We start from the raw sequence: 21,352 nt of genomic DNA, 5'->3' as shown, positions 1-21,352 counted from the left end.
CAGTTTCGACTGAGCAGCTTAATAAATCAGGTAATTATACCCAGATTCCCTTTACCGGGGCCTCTTAATTATTATTTAATAAAGAGATGATTCCAGGCTGTAACCCGCGAGGCTGGCGGCATTATAAGCATCTCACTGGAGAAGTGCCTCCCCTCAGACGTTGTCCTCCTCTGGCAGGGAGACGGGGTGCTTTGAAAGGACCCCTCATCCTTGCTTCTGAGAATATCATGTGCCAAGCAACTCCTCTTCCTGGCACTGTCTTCTCTGGGGTGTCAGATGGGTCCCTTCACTGGAGGGCTGTGAATCAGGTCAGTCTGTTCCTCTGAGTAACCCTGATCTCATTCTGCTGGCAGCAGGCAGCGGCCTGAGGCCCTGCTGCCTTCCGAAGGCTGCCCACTCATGTGGGCAGGAAGAGTTCCCCTAGTTCCCACTGTGAGCCAGGCTCCGTTCTAGGTGCTCTCGATGCCTGTCTCCTTAAATGTTCACGTGGGTCTCTTGATATATGTGTCCCTCCCCATTTTACAGATAAGGAAACTGAGATTCACTGGATTGCCCAAGGTCATACAACTAATGGAACTGGGAGAGCTGGGATTTGAACCTACATCTATATTATTCCAGAGCATCAGGGCTTAACTCCTGTACCATACTGCTAGGGGTTAGCCAGCCAGGAAGAAAATTATTTGGACCATGTTTTCTTTGGTAGATTATCAGAGAACTTTGGTAGATTATCTAAGGACATCCATTTTCATCAATATTGATGGTACATCATGCTCTTTGTCCCTAACCAGGGACATGTACAGTAATCATGGTTTCCCCTTCCCCGTCCCAGTAGTATTCATTAGACCAGGGATGGACCCATCATCCTGGCCAGACCAGTAGGAGTTCTTCCCTGGAAATTTTCAAATTGGAAATGAAGAAAAGAGGGGCCTTACCCACTCTAATGGTACCAGCAACTAGGTACATATGAGCTCCAAGGGGCCAGGGGTCATGGTCCAGGCTTGTGGAAAAAGGCAAAGACAATGTTGACAATACACAGAGAAAGAGAAAAAAGTCCAATGGTATTCAAGCCCCTGATTCAAATATCTGGGACACAACAGGTCTATTTCCCACAATTCAGCTATGTAAATCAATACATTTCCCCCTTTCGTCCCAAATAGTCCTACTAAAGTTTCTATCACTTGTAATAAAAGTGCTCTAATACGCCATGCTCTGGAATTTGGTCTGCTAAGGACAATGGGGCGCCTCCTAAGGGTTTTAATATGTAGGGCAGAGAGGCGGCTGTGCCATGGTAGAGAGGAAGGGGATGCTGTGAGCAGGAAGTCGGCGAGGAACCTCTTGCAGTGTGGGCAGCAACGGTCCCACGGGGAGATGTTGAGAGCCAGAACCAAGGCGACTGGGGATGGGGTCAAGAGATACTTAGTTGATAGAAGTTTTTAGATTTGATGATTGATTAAAATTGGGAAGATGATATTGGAGATGCCCAAGATGATTCTTAAGTGGATGGTGGTGCCAATAGCTGAATGGGAAACACAGGACACACATTGTACTCAGGGGAGGTGAGTGGTGAAGCAATAGGTGATAAGCTTGCCTATGGAGAGTTGACTGGTGTCCAGCTGCATGTGGCTCCTTTAAGAGGCATGATATGTTCTGGCACCATGACAAAGGTGTGCTCCGGCAATCACCTGCTGGTCACGGCCTCAGTCCTGACTTGATCATGCTAACCTGTGCCTCACACCCCTTTCCATCCTGCTCTCAGCTCCCAGTCACCAAGTGGTGTTATTTTTGTCCTTGCATCAGCTTCCAGATTTGTCAGAACTGGTATTGTCTTCCTCATAGAACTTTGGCTCCTTTCCATGGGATTCTGTCCTTCCTGCCGCTCAGTTGAATTGAGCTGCCTTGGATAACTCCCCCACTGGAGTGGTGGAGAAGGACGGCTAGCGCTGTTAAAAACAAACAAAGGAATCATGCTGCAGGAAGCTGACTCCAGCCAATTTGGCTCCTTATAATTATTAGGCTTTTTGTGCAGGGTATCTATAGCCTACCATTGTTAAAGGGAGCTGAGGATTATAGATCTCCTCTACCACGACTGCCCAACTAAGGGGTTGGTTGCATTGGGTAGGTTGCATTGAAAGCAAGACCCAGACCAAATTCTGCTATCCATACAAAGATTTACTAATAACCAGGCACTACAAACATGCACAATCTTTTTTTTCCCTAAGTTTGCTCTCTGCCTGACACAGAGACAATGTTCTAGTGGCAGAATTCATCTGGGCTACTAGTCACAATCAGGCAACAGCCTCATCTGTTAAGTGAGGCACAGAGATTAGGTGGAATCTTAGGCATGGCGAGCCATTATGAAGGGTGTAAGCTCTTGAGCTTGCAAAATTCTTACACTCTGTTCATGTAACCATGGAGAGCCCGTATTGTATTTCTAGCTATCCACCATATCTTTTTCACCATTCATTTAAACAATGAAAATTATATCTAAACCCATTATACAAATGAACAAACTCTCTAGTGAGGATGGAAGATAAAGATTGCTGAAACTCTACCCAGAAATAAACCCACGCATATATGGCCAACTAGTTTTTGACAAGGAGGCTAAGAAGACTCAGTGGGGAAAGGATAGTCTCTCCAATAAATGGTGATGGGAAAACTGGATCATCACAGGCAGAAGAATGAAATTGGATCCCTATCTTACACCACTCACAAAAACTAACTTAAAGAGGATTAAAGACTTAAATGCAAGACCCGAAACTATGAAATTGCTAGAGGAAAACATAGGGAGAAAGCCCCTGACATAGGTCTGGGCAAAGTTTTTTTTTTTCTTTTGGATATGACATTAAAAGCACTAGCAGGGGGCTTCCCTGGTGGCGCAGTGGTTGAGAGTCCGCCTGCCGATGCAGGGGACACAGGTTCGTGCCCCAGTCCGGGAAGATCCCACATGCAGCGGAGCGGCTGGTCCCGTGAGTCATGGCCGCTGAGCCTGCGCGTCCGGAGCCTGTGCTCCAAAACGGGAGAGGCCACAACAGTGAAAGGCCCGCGTACCGCAAAAAAAAGCACTAGCAACAAAAGCAAAAACAACCAAGTGAGACTGTATCAAACTAAAAAGGTTTTGCACAAAAAAGGGAAAAATCATCAAAATACAAAGGAGAACAGGAGAATATATTTGCAAACCAAATATGGAACAGAAGAAAATATTTGCAAACTGTCTATCTGATAAGGCGTTAATATCAAAAATATAGAAATAACTCATACAACTCAATAGCAAAAAACCAAACAATCCAATTTAAGAATGGGCAAAGGACTTGAATAGACATTTTTCCAAAGAAGACACACAAATTAAAAATAGAGGGCTTCCCTGGTGGCGCAGTGGTTGAGAGTCCGCCTGACGATGCAGGGGACGCGGGTTCGTGCCCTGGTCTGGGAGGATCCCACATGCCACGGAGCGGCTGGGCCCGTGAGCCATTGCTGCTGAGCCTGCGCGTCTGGAGCCTGTGCTCCGCAACGGGAGAGGCCACAACAGTGAGAGGCACACGTACTGCAAAAAAAAAAAAAAAAAAAGAACTATCTATGATCCAGGAGCCTTCCTTCTGGATATATATCCAAAGAAAATGAAAACTCCAACTCAAAGAGATATTTGTGCCCCCATGTTCATCGCAACATCGTTTACAATAGCCAAGACATGGAAACAACCTAAGTTTCCATATAAAGTGACTATATAAAGAAGATGTGTATATATATCATATATATGATATACAAATATATATATGATATACAAACATATATATATCATATATATATATATATATACAAACATTATTTACCCATAAAAAAGAAGGAAATCCTGCCTTTGCAACAGCATGGATGGACCTTGAGGACATTATGCTAAGTGAAATAAGTCAGATACAGAAAGACTTTTTTTTTTTTTTTTTTTTTTGCGGTTCGCGGGCCTCTCACTGTTGTGGCCTCTCCCGTTGTGGAGCACAGGCTCCGGACGCGCAGGCTCAGCGGCCATGGCTCACGGGCCCAGCCGCTCCGCTGCATGTGGGATCTTCCCGGACCAGGACACGAACCTGTGTCCCCTGCATCGGCAGGCGGACTCTCAACCACTGCTCCACCAGGGAAGCCCCAGAAAGACATATTTTATGTTCTCACTTATATGAGGAATCTAAAAAAGTCAAACTCATACAAATAGAGAATAGAATGATGATTGCCAAGGGCAGGGGGTGGGGAAGGTAAGAGGTGTTGGTCAAAGGTACAAATTCCCAGCAATAAGATGAATAAATTCAGGGGATCCAATGTACAGCATGGTGACTATAATTAACCATATCATATTATATATTTGAAAGTTGTTAATCGAGCAGATTTAAAATTTTATCACCCCAAAAAACAATGGTAATTATGTGAGTGGGCTAAGGTGTTAACTAACTTTATTGTAGTAATCATTTTGTAATACATACATGTATCAAATCATCACATTGTACACCTTATACTTACGTATATTATAAGTCAGTAATATCTCAATAAAGCTGGAAAGGAAAAAAAGATGGTCGAAGCTCTTGTAGAAGGTGCTTCTGGAGTGTGACATCCAGTTAGCATCTATCAAAGCTTACAAACACTCTGGAATGTGTATTCCTGAGCACGGCACTTCAGATGTTAACAAATTGCTCCTAGGAGGTAAATTAAAAGTAACAGATCAAAAAAAAGTAACAGATACATCTCTCTGTCTAGGCTGAAGTATTTGAAACTAAATTGTATGTAATATAATTCATGCCATGTACTCACCTCAGAACCTTTGGAGAAGTATTCTCTGCATACAGTGTCTTCACCCCCTTCTCACCCATTTGCCTGGGTAACGTCTTATTAGAATGGCTGTCACCTCCTCCAGGAAGTCTTCCCTGATCCTCCACCACCCCCACCAAGGCAAAGTTGAGTGACTCTCACATCTCCTGTAGCATCTGTGCTAACTTTTCATCATTGGGAATCAACTGGTCTTTTCCCTATCACTTGACTGTAATCCCCAGTCCTTTTATCCCTAGTACCAAGCAGAATACCTGGCCATTAGCACAAACTCAATTTGTTTGTAAAATTGAATTTAACTCAAACAAGAAAACAATTTTGTTTTTCCGTCTCATTGCTTCCCAGCCATGTATTGGAAAAGGAATCACCAGTGATCATTTGTTGGCCAGAGATAGGTAACTGATGAAAAGGAAATGAAGGAGACGTGGCCCTGGATAGACCGTAAGAATGAGAATAATTTGGAAGTGACCAAACGTAGAACCATTTTTAGTTTTTTCCTTTAAACACTCCAAGTCTTTACTGAGTTTGCACTCAGGGTGGGCTCTGGAGCTGGAGTAGCGGCAAGTATCTTCTGTACTGGCTGATCTCTGATATTTACCCTGAAGAGACGAAAGCAACCAGGAACGTTAATCACTTGATGCTTCCCTAGGAGTCCCGCAATTCCTAGTGGAGAGAAGGCTGGTAAGGTGCTGTCTGCCAGACAGAAAGCCCATCAGGAGGCTGCTGACCTCATTGTGTCCAAATACACAGACTTGGACTTGACATTTGCCAAAGTGCAGCTAAACAAATGGTGGTAAAATGATGCCCCACCTATTCAGCCCACATCAAAGTGGCTACATGTGGTTTTCAACGGTAGAAAATAGACTCAGCAGGAATACTGAGATACGGCCCATTTATTCCTTATAGGGACTCTATTCCTTCGCAGCTGTAGACCTGTGATTTTAAATAAGACCAAGTCTCTATCTCATTGGATATTTTGTCTCATTTAAATAGTAAAGAAGGAGAAAGGATGGCGTGGAATTCATGCATTCAAAATAGGTAAAGTTTACACTTTGGGATTATATGGAAAATACTGTGAGCAAACGACTGCTATCCCCAGAGGCCCCAGGAAAGGAACTGGAGGCTGGGGAGGGTCACGATTCCTGTCTCTCTTCTGCACCCACAGCCTCGACTTTCTCTCCACCTCAACCCCCTTATCCCGAAACAACACAAAGTCACACCAGAATCAGCATTCTGGGTGGGAAAACAATGCAGGACAATTCTATAACACAGAGTGGAAAACCATGGTGCTGGGAAGTAGACTGGGCAGCAGCCACCTAGGGTACCCGGCCTGCTTTCAGGTAGAGCTGGATGGGTACGCATGGCCTGGGGCTGGTTATTTTTCCCTGTGGGGAACAAGGGATCCTCTGAAGAGCTCTTGGATAAAAGCTCTTTACATGAAAGTCATTCCGTGAATGAAATCTGGTGTGTCTGTGTTCTTTGCTCTGGTAAGTAGCAAAAATTGTCAGAGATAATAATTAAAGGCCCCCAAGCCCTCATCTGAAATTCAGGATTTCTCAGATTTTAGAAAGGTAACTCAGTAGCTGACACCTCAGGAAATGATCATACGAACATTTCTGCAGCAAGTGTATGACTATTCATTCCTTTGTGAAGCTGCAAAGCCGACAAGGAGCTCAGGTCAATCTGGGTCAAGTCAGAATGATGAAAAACTTTCGGTATTCAGAGATGTCTGAATCAAAATGTTTGAATAAGAGATCATGGACCTGTAATAACATTTTCCTGAAGGGCTTAGCTGTCTCGAGAAGAGAGACTCTGATTTCCACTACCCCATTTAGGGAGCCACTTAGCAGCACACAGCTTCAGGCTCAGAAGACTGACATCCTTCAGGTGAACCAGTGGCAACTCCCTCCCCCCTGCATTTCCTTCCCAGGGATTTTAAGACTCTGCGTGTGTCTTTTCATTTGTTCTTTCTTTCTGCATTGTGCTTAAGGCAGTGCTGGCTTCACTGCTCCCGAGGATACCCACAAAGTGAGGCAAGCCAGGATAATGGTTAAGGGCTAAGACCTTATAGTCAGAAGGAGCTTGGTTTAAATCCTACCTCTGACACCTTTTAGCTGTTTGTTGGATCCTAGGAGGCTGCTTGACCTCTCTGAACCTCAGCTTATTCAGCTATAAACCCTCATGCGGGGCTGTTATAAGAATTAAATGAGGCTTTAAGATTGCTGACAATTATGGAATGCTTGCTCTGTACCAAGCACATATTAAGAGTTCTACATGACGGGTTATTCTATAAAACAGATACCATCCTTATTTTATAGATGAGGAAACTGAGCCTTGGAAAGCTGGGCTCACTGGAGCCATATTGCTATCAAATGGAGAAGCTGGCATTCAATGCTAAGTCGTCTAATCCCTGGTACTCTCAACCACTCTGCTATAATGGCTCATTAGATGGTCGGCGAAATGTTTTGCATGGTTTCTGAAACAGAGTGAACTCTCAATGTATGATAAATACGATATCATAGTAATGATGATGATGTTAAAGGAGAGCTGAGTTTAAGCTAAATCTAGAGGCAGACCATTGAGTGACTTGGTTTTCATTGTCAACAATTACCCATGTGGTGCTCCTGACTTGCCAGCCTAGGGATAACCCCCCCAGAGCTCTGTCAACATCCTTTTTAAGTAGAGTCTCCCATATACCTGGCTCAGGGATTTTTAAAATGTTATCAATCTGTCTTCCATGCCCTCTAGTATAGCACTACTGTCTTAGGTCAGGTTCCTTGGGAAACAGACTCACAGGCAGAAAATTGATTGGCAAGTGCTCTAGGGATCAATGACTATGGGGAATGAAGGCTGAAGGACTGAGCAGAGAGAATTGCACTGCAATGCAGTCCCAACAAAGACCTCAGTCTATCCCACCCAGAGCACTGGGGCTAAGATGGTCTGTGGTGGGCAGAAATCTAAGATAGTCCCAAGATTCCTGCCCTCTGGTGTACATGCCTTGTGCAATTCCTTTACCTTGAGTGCAGGCAGAAGCTGTGAATATGATGGGCTATCACGCCCATGGTTAAGCTACTCATCAATTGACTTGGAGTTAATAAAAAGGGAGATTATCTGGGTGGGCCTGACCTAATCAGATGAGGCCATAAGTGGCTCTGAGCCCTTCCAAGCATGAGAGGGAATATGGGAAGGGCCACATAGCAGGAAATAGCAGGAAGGCCCTAGGAAACTGAGAATGGTCCCTGGTTGACAGTCAGCCAGGAAATGGGAGAGCAGTCCTAGAGCCACAAGGAACTGAGTTCTGCCAACTCTTGATTGAACTTGGAAGAAGACCCCCAAGCCTCAGATGAGACCCCCAAGCTCTGGCTGGCACCTTGGGTTCAGTCTGGTGAGACGTGAGCAGGAGATCCAGTTGTGCTATGCTTGGACTTCTGACCTGTGAGATGATAAAGGGGTGTGTTTTTTGCTTTATTTTTTAAATTAAACTTTTTATTTTGAGATAATTGTACATTCATGTGCAGTTGTAAGAAACAGTACAGAGAGATTCTTTGTATCCTTTACCCAGTTTCTCCCAAGGGTAACATCTTGCAGAGCTGTAGTACGAGATCACAACCAGAATATTGACATTGAGACAGTCAAGACACAGAGCAATACCATCACTACATCCTGTAGTCCTTTTATAGCCAGGCCCCCTTGCCTCCTGCATCTCCTTCCCCCATTTATCTTCGACTCTCAGCAATCACTAATCCATTCTGCATTTCTGTAACTTTGTCATTTCAAGAATGTTATGTAAATGTAGTAATATAATATGTAACATTTTGGAATTGGCTTTTTTCACTCAGCATGACTCCTTGGAGATTCATCTAACTTGTGTGTATCAATGGTTCATTCATTTTTACTGCTGTGAAGTATTCCATGATATGAATGTACCACAGTGTGTTTAGCCGTTCACCTGTTGAAGGATATCTCGGTCGTTTCCAGTTTGGGGCTGCTACCAGAAAAGCTGCTTTGAACATTTGTGTACAGCCTTTTGTTTGAACGTGTTTCCATTTCTCCGCAAAAATTTCTCTGGGATTGAAACTCTGGGTCATACGGTAGTTGCATTTTTAGTTATTTAAGAGACTGTCGAGCTTTTCCAAAGTGGCTGTACCATTTTACCTTCCCACCAGCAATGTATAAGTGATCAGCTTTAATGCCGTCACTATGTTTTATTTTAGATTTTCTGAGAGATGTATAGTGATAACTCGTTGTGGTTTTAATTTACATTTCCATAATGGCTAGTGACGTTGAGCATCTTTTCACCCACTTATTTACCATCTCTATATCCTCTTCAGCAAAATGTTCCTTCATGCCTTTTCCCCCAAATCTAATTGCTTTTCTTTTATTATTTACTGTTGAATTTTGAGAGATCTTTATGTATTCTAGATGCTATTCCTTTGTCAGAAGTATGCTTTGCAAATTTATTGTCTCACTGTCTGAAGGTTGTCTTTTCATTCTCGTAACACGATACTTACAAAGCAAATTTTTAAATTTAGATGAAACTCAATTTTTTTTCTTTTATAGATCATGCTTCTGGTGGCAAATCTAAGAAGTCTATGCTTAGCCTTGGATCCCAAAGATATTTTTCTGATATTTTCTTTTCTAAAAGCTTCGTAGTTTTACATTTTACATTTAAGCCCATGATCCTTTTAAGTTAGTTTTTTAATAAGATGTGAGATTTAAGTCGAGGTTCATTGAAAAAGCTAGCCTTCCTCCATTGAACTGCTTTAGTACTTCTGTAAAAAATCAGTTGGGCATATTTGTGTTAATGTGTTTCTGGATTCTCTATTCTGTTCCATTGGTTTATGTGTCTATCACTCTGTAAACATCACAGCTCTGTCTTGAAATCAGGTAGACTGATTCCTTCCATTGTAGAATCCTTTTACAAAACGATGTTAGCTATTCTAGTTCATCTGCACTTCCATATAAATTTTATTTATTTTTATTTTATTTATTTATTTTTGGCTGCGTTGAGTCTTCGTTGCTGTGCGCGGGCTTTCTCTAGTTGAAGTGAGCAGGGGCTACTCTTTGTTGCAGTGTGCGGGCTTCTCATTGCGGTGGCTTCTCTTGTGGAGCATGGGCTCTAGGCGTACCGGCTTTAGTAGCTGCAGCACGCTGGCTCAGTAGTTGTGGCTCGTGGGCTCTAGAGCACAGGCTCAGTAGCTGTGACGTGCGGGCTTAGCTGCTCCGCGGCATGTGGGATCTTCCCAGACCAGGGATCGAACCTGTGTCCCCTGCATTGGCAGGCGGATTCTTAACCACTGTGCCACCAGGGAAGTCCCCATATATATCTTAGAATACTTTTGTCTATACCTATAAAAAATCTTGCTGGGATTTTGATAAGAATTGCATTAACCCTGCATTTGGAAGAATTGACCTCTTAATTATGTTGAACCTTCCAATCCATGAGCACGCTATGTCTCCACTTACTTAGATCTTTGGTTTCTTTCAACATTGTTTTCAGTATAGAAGTTCTGTAGATGTTTTGTTAGATTTACACTTAAGCATTTCTTTTTTTTTTTTGAGTAATTGAAAATGGCATTGTATTTTGAGTTTTGATGTCCACCTGTTCATTGATATGTAGAAATAACAATTGCATATACAGTTGTATATCTAGAAATACAAATGTGTACAATTTTTGTATGTTTATCTTGTATATTGCAACTTTGCTGAACTCACTTATTTGTTCTAGGAGTTGGGTTGTTTTTGTTTGTATGTTTGTTTATAGATTCTGTGGGATTTACAACATAGACAACCATGTCATTTGCAAATAGGGACAGTTTTATATCTTCCTTCCTGATCTGTATGCATTTTATTTCCTTTTTGTGTCTTATTAATTTGATCAGAACTTCCAATAATATATTGAATAAGAGCGGTGAGAACAAACATCCTTTACCTTGTTCTTGGTCTTGGGAGGAAAGCATTCCATCTTTCACCATTAAGTGTAATATTAGCTGTAGGCTTTTGGTAGATACTTTTCAACAAGTTGAGAAAGTTCCCCTCTACTCCTATTTTCTTCTAAGAGTTTTATAATGAATACATGTTGAATTTTGTTAAAAATGTTTTTTGCATCAGTTGATAAGACCGTGTGATTTTTCTTCTTTAGCTATTAATATGGTGGATTACATTGATTGATTTTCAAGTATTGAACAGCCTTGCATTCTTTGAGTAAACCTCCTTTGAGAGGGTGAAAAGGACCATGGGGGAATGCTTTGTTGTATTTTAAGCCACCTGAGAACAAATGGTGAGGAGTTCACCAGGCAGTTAAGGAGGGAAAGAACTTCCAGGGTGACGCATTACAGTTACAAAGGCACTGAGGCATGAAACTGCCTTCTCTGAAAAAAATGCAAATATTTCAGGATGTCTGGAGTGTTGAGTCCCAGAGGCAGAGTGGCAGGAGATGAGGCTAAGCTGTAGGCCAGGCAGAGCTCCAAGGCTTTGTATGCTGTGCTCAGGACAGTGGGCTTTCACTGAAGGTGATGGAAACCACTGTGAGGCTGGATGTAGGGAACGATCCAGTAAAGTTTGCCTTTTAGAAGCCCCATGAAAAGGGAACTGGAGGGCTGAGCCTAGAGAAGGGGAACCAGTAGGAAGAATCCAGGAAAGGAAGGATGGAATCCTGTATTACCACTAACATTGAACTCATTACCTTCCTTCTTCAAATGCTTCTCCTCAGAGCCCCCTGACCCTCCTTATTCATTTGCCCAAGGCCGTCTCAAACTCTTCTTTCTTTTGTCTTCTACAGCCAGTTAGTTGGCAGAGCCTCTGTGTCCTCGTCCTCTTCTGTCCCTTTGCTCTACTCACTGCCACCAACTCAGTGAAACTGGAGTATTCGTATTCTCCTCACTGGCCCCCTACTTCTGCATTTTCTCCACCTCCAATCCATTCTCCATCCTTGCCCCTGTTTTCACCTTTAAAATTCCCTACTCTCATCAGATCACTTCCATTTCTACAAAAACTTCAGAAAGGGTCTGCTTGGTCTGTATCAAATGGAACAGACTCCTGGCTGCCTGGGGGCACGGACTAGGGTCTTCGAGGAACTGCCTTGGAAGGTCTTTGAGAGAAATCTCCTGTGAATTGTCAGGGGACCTCCAATGCAAAGGCAGCCATCTACAGGGCAGAGCTTTGGTGCCTGAAAAGATACCTTCTCTTTAGCTTGCCTGACCTCCACCAAACTGCTCATTTTTTCTTGTAGCCCTCCTCTCCAGCATACTAGTTCAGAATAGGCACACAGGGGCACTCAGCATGTACTTGGTGAATTGAACTGAATTGGACGGAGTTCAGCCAGGTTATTGCTTTATTATTATTTGCAATCTATCTGCATTTCTGGGACTTTTCTTCTCCCTGCTCCTACTTACCTCCCTTCTCTGCGCTTTACTGTTCTTGGCTTGGATTTATGGGAGGCAGGAGCCCTGGCTGTCCTATGGCCACTCAGGACCCCTGGACACTGAGTCTGTGCACCAGAATGATCCTGCCAGGCTCTCGGGGCACTTTTTGGTCTAGGTTGTGACAGTCTTAGGGACGGGGAGTGACCTGTCTTTGTGATGAGGGTGGGGGGCATGCCACTCCACCCCCTGCTAGCCCAGGGACAGAAGAGTTTTTATTTAGTAAATGAGTGCTAATATTTGATTACATGCGAAGCCCTCAGGAAGTCATTCCAAGAACACAGCGGACATTCCAGCCTTCAAGTTCCCTGATCCAGTCTCTCACAATCCCCAGCCACACACCTGAACACCAAAGACTGGATTCTTTACCTTCCTCCACTATCTTCCTTTCCGATCTGCTTCCTAAGCCCTCTCTGAGCCCCTTTTATGTCCCTGCACAGCCCAGGCATCCACTCTTGGCATTATCTCTGCCTGACTCCTCCCTCCTCCCCTCTTCCTGTTGCAGGTCGTTTGTTCAAACCTGTTGTATCTCCATTTATAATAGCTATTAGGGAATTCCTCTCCAATCCCAACCCTCTCTGCCTTTAAGTACTATCTGCTCACCTCTTGATCATGATGACCTTCTGGTCTTGGCTCATCCTGCCTCATGTGTCAGGAATAATGGTAGTGGTGTCAACGGTGAGAAGAGTGGCCTCAGGGGGATCCGAGGAGTTGTGAGGATGTGCTGGATGCTTGACTGAAGGACAAGAGGCCTTCAGAGTGGAGGTTTCTAAGAATCACCTTTGGGAGAGAAGAGAAACACACAATGGCAGATCCCAGATTTAGCTCCCACCCTATAAAAATCAAACCTCTACTAGTATCACACACAGTCCTCCAACACTGGCAGTGGAAAAAGAGCCTTTATGTAGATAAGGTGCCTGAATCTCATGGCCACAACTCCCAGGGAACAGCTCCTCTTTAATTTCCTGCCCAAGCCCTGCCCATAATGCTACTCTCTGTATCCAGTCCATCCAATGAGACCATGTTGGAGAATAGACACCTCTTAACCAGAGCACTTTGACTTCAGACAGCCTGGGCTCCCCTACTGTGTGATCCCATACCATCAGCATTTCCCCACACAACATAAATGGCCATTTGAGTGTAAATGAACATAAATGGCTGTCATTGGTCTGCATTCCCTGGACTGTCTCTATGTCACTCATCCCCACATTCTAGATCATAGTTCAGAGACTGCTACAAGATTGATGCTCAATAAATATCTGTTAAATAAATGAATGAATGAATGGATGGGATGGATGGATGGATGAATGAATGAATTTTACTTATGGCTCAAGGATAGCAAAAGAGAAAACAGACCCAGAAAGCTAGCTGTAACTAAGGAATCTGGCTTACGAAGTGTAACTTACTCATCTCTAGCTTGTGTTCCTCTCCAGGGTCTCCCTGCCTAGCTTCTGGCATATCCCACATCTCTCTCTCTCCCTTTCCACCTGGTGCACTTCAGCACAGCTAGACTTCTCAAGACAGACCCACAGGGAAAGAGAGACAGGAGTTCCCTCCCATGGTAGGCTGAATCTCTAAGTTTCCAGGTTCCTGTATGAAGGGCTACATCTTCTCTGGATAATAGTCCACCCCTTTAGGGGTGTGTGCTTCCTCTAGGTCAGAAGGGAAAACAGCTTTCACCTCCCTTGGCAACGTTCATTAGTTTCTCCTAAAGTATTCTACTGAGGATTAGCAAGAAAGAGTAAGTGATCCACTAACAGTGCCTGCCACGGGTGTGGCCAAGAGGAAAGATAGTTTCTATGGTGCATATTTGCCTATGGCCTCAGCAGGACAACCTGTCTTTATAAAAACAAATAAATCTAAGATCCACACTTAGGGGGATTATTTCATACTTATCCTTTAAGGAGTTAAGGTTTCCATTGGCAGCCTTCACATGTACTGTTCCCCTACGGAGACTTGGGGAGGGACATTTTGTGTGTCCTTTTCTGTTGTGATTTTTTTTCTTCTGAGATGTAACAGAAGCTGAAGGAAGCAACTGCAACAGGATAGTGTTACTTAAACCCAATTCAGTCATTATTATTTTTGTAAATTTTAGAATTTTATTATGAGCCTTTAATGGGATGCTGTGCTCTTTGGCAAGCATCGTTCCTGAGCTCTGGCAATGATGATGGATAAACCAGGGACAGTGTATCCATCCTGCTTCTTGTTCTCCATGGGTCTGAAACACATCTTCCAATGGGCCCCAAAGGGAGTTTGACTCAGCACCTACACCAGGACTCTTGATATTGGATCTCTTCTTGGGAAACCAAGAATCGAGGGCAGCCACTGGGCTCCTTTATTTTTAAGAAGTATTTTCTTCACAGCACCCACCCACTAGAGCTGTGGGTGATGGCAGCTAAGGAAGGGCCTGAGTGGGTTTAAGTGGGTTCTAGGATTGAAGCAACACAGACAAGTTGAGCAGAGGAGGTGGAGGACAGTCTTTGTTCACCAGTCCCTGGCAGTGAGCTACAGATCCAGAGCAAAAACAGCAAAATGCCGTGGAGGGCAGAAACCAAAGGTGGGGAGACAGACAGCAGGACAGACGAGGGGAAGGAGTCACCAACAGGAAAGAGATGGGAGAGGTGACAGAGACTGAGCATATGTGCCCCATGAAGTCGAATATTTTCTTTGGAGGTCCAAGTTATCCCGTGAATTTTTTTCTAGTACTTTTCCACATCCCTGGGACCAAACATGTGCATACGACATGTCTAAAACTGATGTGTTTAAAGCAGTTTTTGGAGAAGCAGATAGAGATAAGCTTCCAACTTTTTTTTTTTTTTTTTACTGTACGCGGGCCTCTCACTGTTGTGGCCTCTCCCGTTGCGGAGCACAGGCTCCGGACACGCAGGCTCAGCGGCCATGGCTCACGGGCCCAGCCGCTCCGCGGCATGTGGGATCCTCCCGGACCGGGGCACGAACCCGCGTCCCCTGCATCGGCAGGCGGACTCTCAACCGCTGCGCCACCAGGGAAGCCCAAGCTTCCAACTTTTAAACATGGAAAGGGAGGATTTCTCTCTGACTCCATAATGTGACCAGTTCATTGAAACAAAGCAAGCATCAATGTATCCCCTCGCGCAGAATGTTTCAGCTTACCTTCATACACTGTCTCCAGCTGTTTCTCAGACTAAGGACTGATTATTCTTTTTTAAATTAATTAATTTATTTATTTTTAATTTTTGGTTGCATTGGGTCTTTGTTGCTGCACATGGGCTTTTCTCTAGTTGTGGCGAGCGGGAACTACTCTTCGTTGTGGTGCCCGGGCTTATTGCTGTGGCTTCTCTTGTTGCGGAGCATGGGCTCCAGACACATGGGCTTCAGCAGTTGTGGCACGTGGGCTCAGTAGTTGTGGCTCATGGGCTCTAGAGTGCAGGCTCAGTAGTTGTGGCACACGGGCTTAGTTGCTCTGTGGCATGTGGGATCTTCCCGGACCAGGGCTCGAACCCATGTCTCCTGCATTGGCAGGCAGATTCTTAACCACTGAGCCACCAGGGAAGTCCCCAAAATTGGTCATATACTTCTAAATGAATATACTATGTCCATGTAAAAACACACAGAAAATGGGTGTTTTAAAAGGTTGACATTTTATAAGCAAAAGTTCCACTACTTTCTTGTACCCCAAAGGATTGCCATAGACACCCCACTTTGGAGACCGCTGCCACAGACACAGGTCTCTGTGGATTCAGAAGAGCGAGGGTTACTATTGACCATGCCTGCTAGGCGCTGGATAAGTGGTCCAGTGGCCCAGTGAAAGATGTTTCCAGAGTACGGAAACACACAGGGATGTCTGAATGGTGTTGTGGGACAGTGAATGAACCATGGGGCTGGAAGTGACTGAGATTCTGGGCCTCAGTGTTAGAGCTAATAATAGAAGTATGGTAGCCAGGAGAGGAAGCTAGTCTTTGGGGAAAAGATAAATAAGGTGAAAAGAAGCCATCTGAGAGGAGCTAACCTTATACAGGGTGAGCAAATGACAGGTGACTCTGGATTTCATGTCAGTGTGGGAGAAGAACATGAGATTTTGGTGGGTGCCGCTTAAGGCAGATCTTGTGGTGTGGTTTGCAGAGACAAGTCAGGAGTTCCTGGCTCAAAATCTCCCCCCTACTGACTGTCACAGTGCCTGAAATTTCTCTTTTGAAAATTAATCTTTGTCAGTTAAAGGGCTGGAAGCCCCAATTAAAATGCAATCTGCCCCAACAGAAGTAAGGTCTTCATTTTTTGTGAGTTAATACCTCAAAGGGGACAGGTTGCTGAGAGCAAAACACTATAGAAATGTAGTGGGGAAGCTGGAGGTGAGAGAGAGTAGGAACCACAAGAGGAGAAAAGGTTGTACTAACAGGAGAGGTGAGAGGGCATGGGATCTACTGAAGGGAATTTTATGCTCATAATCAGCATGTGGCATCTTGGATTCTGCACTGAATTTTATATGTATATATTTATAAATTGCATAGCATATAATTAATATATACAATTATATATATTAACCACCTTATGAGAAAACACACACATACATATATTATATAATGCAATCATATATAACACACACATAAAATGTATAATTATATGTAATATGTCTTTTTGAGTATATATAATATATATATTTCTGAATTTTCTTACAATTTTCCTCTTGTGAGAAAACAGGCATACATATATTTGATATATAATATAATTAATATATATAATTATATTCAATTGAAATGATAAAAAGAGTAACATAATTATTATACTATAATTATAAATATAATTATATGTGTCATATGTGTGTGTTTTCTCACAAGGTGGTTTCCAGAGAGAAAAATTATAAGAAAACTCAGAAATAACCATTTTTCTGGACATAAGTAGCTCTAGCCATTGATTTTCTAAGCCTAAAAGCAAGAGAAGAAATCATAAGGGAAAGGATCCAATAGATTTGAATAATGTCAAAATTCTGTAAAAAAGGGAAAACACCACCAAAATTAAGATTGAAAGGCAAACTGAAGAAAACATTTGCAGTAAATACAACAAAGAGTTGCTCTCTTTGCTGTATAAAGAAGTCAAGCAATTCAATGAGAAAAACACAAAGAGCTCAATATAAACAGGCAAAGGTATTACACAGACAGTTCATAAAAGAGGAACTCTGACTAGTCATTGATTACAAGGACCATGAGGAAGGGACCATGTCTGTGTGTTCACCATTGCAGCCCCAGTGCCTGGGTCAGTGCTGAGTCACCTATTAAGTAAATATTTGTTGAATGATTGATTTAATGAATGAACACAAGAAAAAGTCAATCTTGAGGTAATCAAAGGAATGAAAATTAAATTTTTTTTTGTCCATCACTAGAGCAAACACTTTCTAAATGGAGTAATACCCAATGAGTATAGTAATTAAGTATAGTGAAAGGACTTTCTCATGGGAATCGATGGTGACTCCATAGGAAAGCAATCACCTCCTTCTTATGCGTGGGAGGATCACACCTCCTCACGCTGCCTCACCTCCTTGGAGTCAGAACTAGCTGTGTAACTAGTTCTGCCCGTTGGGTTATGGGCAGAGGTGATGTGTGTTACTTCTGGACTGAAGCATTTAGGAACCTTCCTCTGAAGATGTGATCACAGAAGAGGCCCCTGTTGGGAAGTTGGAGGCAAAAGACTGAGCAGCCTGGATTGCTGAATCCACAGAAGGAAGATGGCAGCTTCAGAGGCTAACCTGAACCCAAAGATGATTTTGTATGACTAAGAAGTAAATTCTTATTTTGTTAGGTCATTGAGATACTAGAGCTGCTTTTACCATGGCACACCTCACCTATTTTGATTAATATACTTATTTCATTCTGTTCATGAATATCTATTGAGCTAAGCACCTACTATAAGACAGACCCAGAAATTCCATTTATGAGGAATAAGAAAATCATCCTAAATATGGAAAAGGATATTTATACATGAAGATGCTCATTGAAAGGTTATTTTAAACCCCAGCATTTCCATAATAGAACAGCAAGTTGCAAAAGAAAAACATTTCACATACACTTAGTAGATATTTATAAAGAAGATGTAATAACATGGGAAAATATTTGTGACTGTCATCCTCCTAAATTTCCTATACATATAAAAAAAAGATTGAAAGAAAAAACACTGAAAATGTTGAAGTGTGGTTTTTTTGAGTAATGAAAATTATGATCATTTTTCCTGCTTATTTCTTTCTACAGTTTAAAATTTTCTAAATATTTAAAAATAAACTGGTATCAATTTTCATAATGAAAAGCCATCCTTCTCTCCCAATGTTTAGACTTATAACAAATAGGTCATTTTATTATATCTTATTGTTAAGATTTTTCTTAATTTTGGAAACAAATCTTTCCCAAGTTGCTGTAAAATGCAAATGGTGGATGATCTTTATATTTTTTGCTCCTTTTTTGGTGTTTATGCAGAAATTGCAAGTTTTAAAGAAAAAAAATTCTATCCATTCATCTCTTGTAAGGGCATTGCAGACTGCTTATTGATGTTTTAAAAATAGAATCTGAGGGGCTTCCCTGGTGGCGCAGTGGTTGAGAGTCCACCTGCCGATGCAGGGGACACGGGTTCGTGTCCCGGTCCGGGAAGATCCCACATGCCGCGGAGCGGCTGGGCCCGTGAGCCGTGGCCGCTGAGCCTGCGCGTCCGGAGCCTGTGCTCCGCAACGGGAGAGGCCACAGCAGTGAGAGGCCCGCGTACCGCAAAAAAAAATTTTTTAAAAATAGAATCTGATCTTGAGCAAGACCCTCCCCCTCTCTGGAACCCATTGTCTTTGTGTGAACAATGGGAGGCTGGGTCTAATGATCTCTCAGACCCCTGCCAGCTCTAGCAGTCAAGTGAAATAAGAAGCTAATAAGTTCATATGTCAGAGGTGTCATTCAAGCAGGTTTTGGAAAACACTTGCTTCATTAGTTTTGTGAACAGGTATCTACGGAAACAACTTATATTTGTACTCAAGGGAGACAATCATTTATGAATTTATCTCCATACAATCTTCACAAAGATAAGCTATGCTGGAGCTAAGCTTCTAACAGCCTGTACCGGAAGATGCAGTTTTACACCCTTTTTGGTAGAATCAAGTAAAAATCATCCTGATCAACTGAGATATCATCAGAGTTTCAGAGACTCGAAGGTTTCATTTGAAATTAAACCACAAGGATCTGGAGAGTCACAGCATTCACTAGACACAATTTTTTAAAACTTGAGGAAAACACTCTGGAATGGTCACAGAACTAGTCAAGTAACCATGGAAAGCAGAAGAGAAAAACTAGATGCAAGCAGCATCATTTTTCATTCAACCTGGGTCATTTTTATCCAGTGATTCTGGAACGACCCACTCACTCCCTGATTAGCTGCTCCTCTCTGGGCCTGAGCTTCTGCATGTAGAAAATGAGGGACCTTAACCAGATGACATCTAAGGTAGCTAATAATACAAAGATTGAGCTAGCGTTTAGTATTTTTGCTATCATGTGATGACCTTCAGCACTGATTAAAATAAAAAAAACCAGGTTATGTGCAAAGAGGTACTTCTATGCTTTGATATTGTCTAACAAGCAGAACTGGTATCTTCCAGTTAACTGTTCTTGACTCCTAGCTGTGTTGTTCAGGACTCTGGTCGCCAATGGCAAAAGCTGAACGTGATTTAGCTTAACTGGGAAGGGGGAGCCTTGGCTCACGTAAACAAATCACTGAAAGAACGTGGGTCAGGTGACAAAGGACAATGGATTCAGGGACTCAAAGTCTGTCAGGACTCTCCATGCCCTTTGGGTGTCAAGGGCTAGACCAGTTTCACCATATCGTGAGGAACTTGGCTATGGACAGCTCTGGGCTCACATTTCTGCAGCTTAGGACCAGAGAGGAAAATTAGCTCTCTTCTTCAGGTAAGTCAGGTAAAGACACTGACTGCACAGCTTGGGTCACCGCCCAACACCTGAGTCAATCACCATGCCCAGAGGCAGGAAATATGATGGTCTGCCTCATCATTTGCCCAGTCTTTGTTGTCAGGAAGATTTGAGTATATTATTAGGAGTTGAAGGAAAAGATGCTGAACAGGGAAACATAGCTGCTGCACTGGTTTTCTATTTCTTGCCATGCGGCAAGTTATCACAGACCTAATGGCTTAAAACAGCCCTCATCTGTGAGTTCACAGTGCTATAAGTCAGAAGGCTGTGCTCGGCATGACTGGGTTCTCTGCTCAGGATTTCACATGGTTAAAAGGTGCCCACAAGGTTTTGTTCTCCTTGGTAGCTCAAGGTCATTTTCCAAAGTCATGTGGTTGTAGAGTATTCAGTTCCTTGTGTACACCTGAGGTCCCCATTTCTTTGGTGGCTGCTCTCAGCTCCTAAAGGCCACTCACATCCTTTGCCACACGGTCCCCTCCATCTTCAAGCCAGCCAGTGTTGAATCTGTCTCACTCTTCGAGTCTTTTTCACCAGGAAGAGCCCAGGTCCTTTTAAGGGTTCATCTGATTAGATCAGCCCTGGCGCCATGATAATCTCCTGATCTTAAAGTCAACTGATTTGACGCCTCAGTTACATCTGCAAAATCCCTTTGCAACAGTACCCAGCTTAGTGTTTGACTGAATAACTAGGAGAAGGTAGATACTGGGGGAGAGGAGGGTGGGGATTGGGGACCCCCCTTAGAATTCTGCCAACTACCACTGCTACATGAGCTTAGGAACTTTAAATGCATCTTGAGTAGACCTATTTCAAAAGGCCAGTCATTCCAAGACTAAGTCTGCCTAACTCTTGGGCAACTAATGCATTTATCAGACTCGTTGCTTGGCTCATGTAATCAAAATAACTTGATTAAATAGATTTTTTATTATTAATCTGATTGCCAACTTTAGGAAGATGGAATGTAAACTAAAAAACAGAGCTTACTTACTTAAAAGCATGTTTTAAACACTTTCTGCATGCTCCTGCTTTAGAACATGAACTGCTTCATCCCCTAAATGCAGTTCAGTCCCCCTGTTACACACCTTCACGGAACCCTATTCTCTTCACTTGCAATGCTCCTCAGTGCTTATTCAACACCAGTCCTACTAGACTATATACTGATGATACAGAATCTGTGTTTCCTGTTTAATGCATAACATAGCATAG

At 43.0% G+C, this 21,352-nt stretch overlaps 1 long non-coding RNA gene across 3 annotated transcripts in view; it reads right to left on the bottom strand.

The window, feature by feature from the left end:
• Nucleotides 1-21,352, bottom strand: part of LOC111180403 (uncharacterized) — a 45,874-nt gene that overhangs the window by 4,085 nt on the left and 20,437 nt on the right. For 2 of the 3 annotated variants that reach the window (XR_002646210.2, XR_002646211.2), the window contains exons 4-5: nucleotides 12,828-13,004; nucleotides 3,532-4,673 (exon numbers count right to left, since the gene is read on the bottom strand). This is a non-coding gene — a long non-coding RNA (uncharacterized LOC111180403). Of the gene's footprint in view, nucleotides 1-3,531; nucleotides 4,674-12,827; nucleotides 13,005-21,352 lie in introns of those variants that run through there. The other variant, XR_016388371.1, reaches the window with a different exon arrangement.

The sequence above is a fragment of the Delphinapterus leucas genome, chromosome 17 (assembly GCF_059928025.1).
Source record: "Delphinapterus leucas isolate spDelLeu-1000000601 "Yukka" chromosome 17, BTC_Dleu_Yukka2, whole genome shotgun sequence".
NCBI lineage: Eukaryota > Metazoa > Chordata > Mammalia > Artiodactyla > Monodontidae > Delphinapterus > Delphinapterus leucas.
This window is presented reverse-complemented; position numbering and strand designations above follow the sequence as displayed.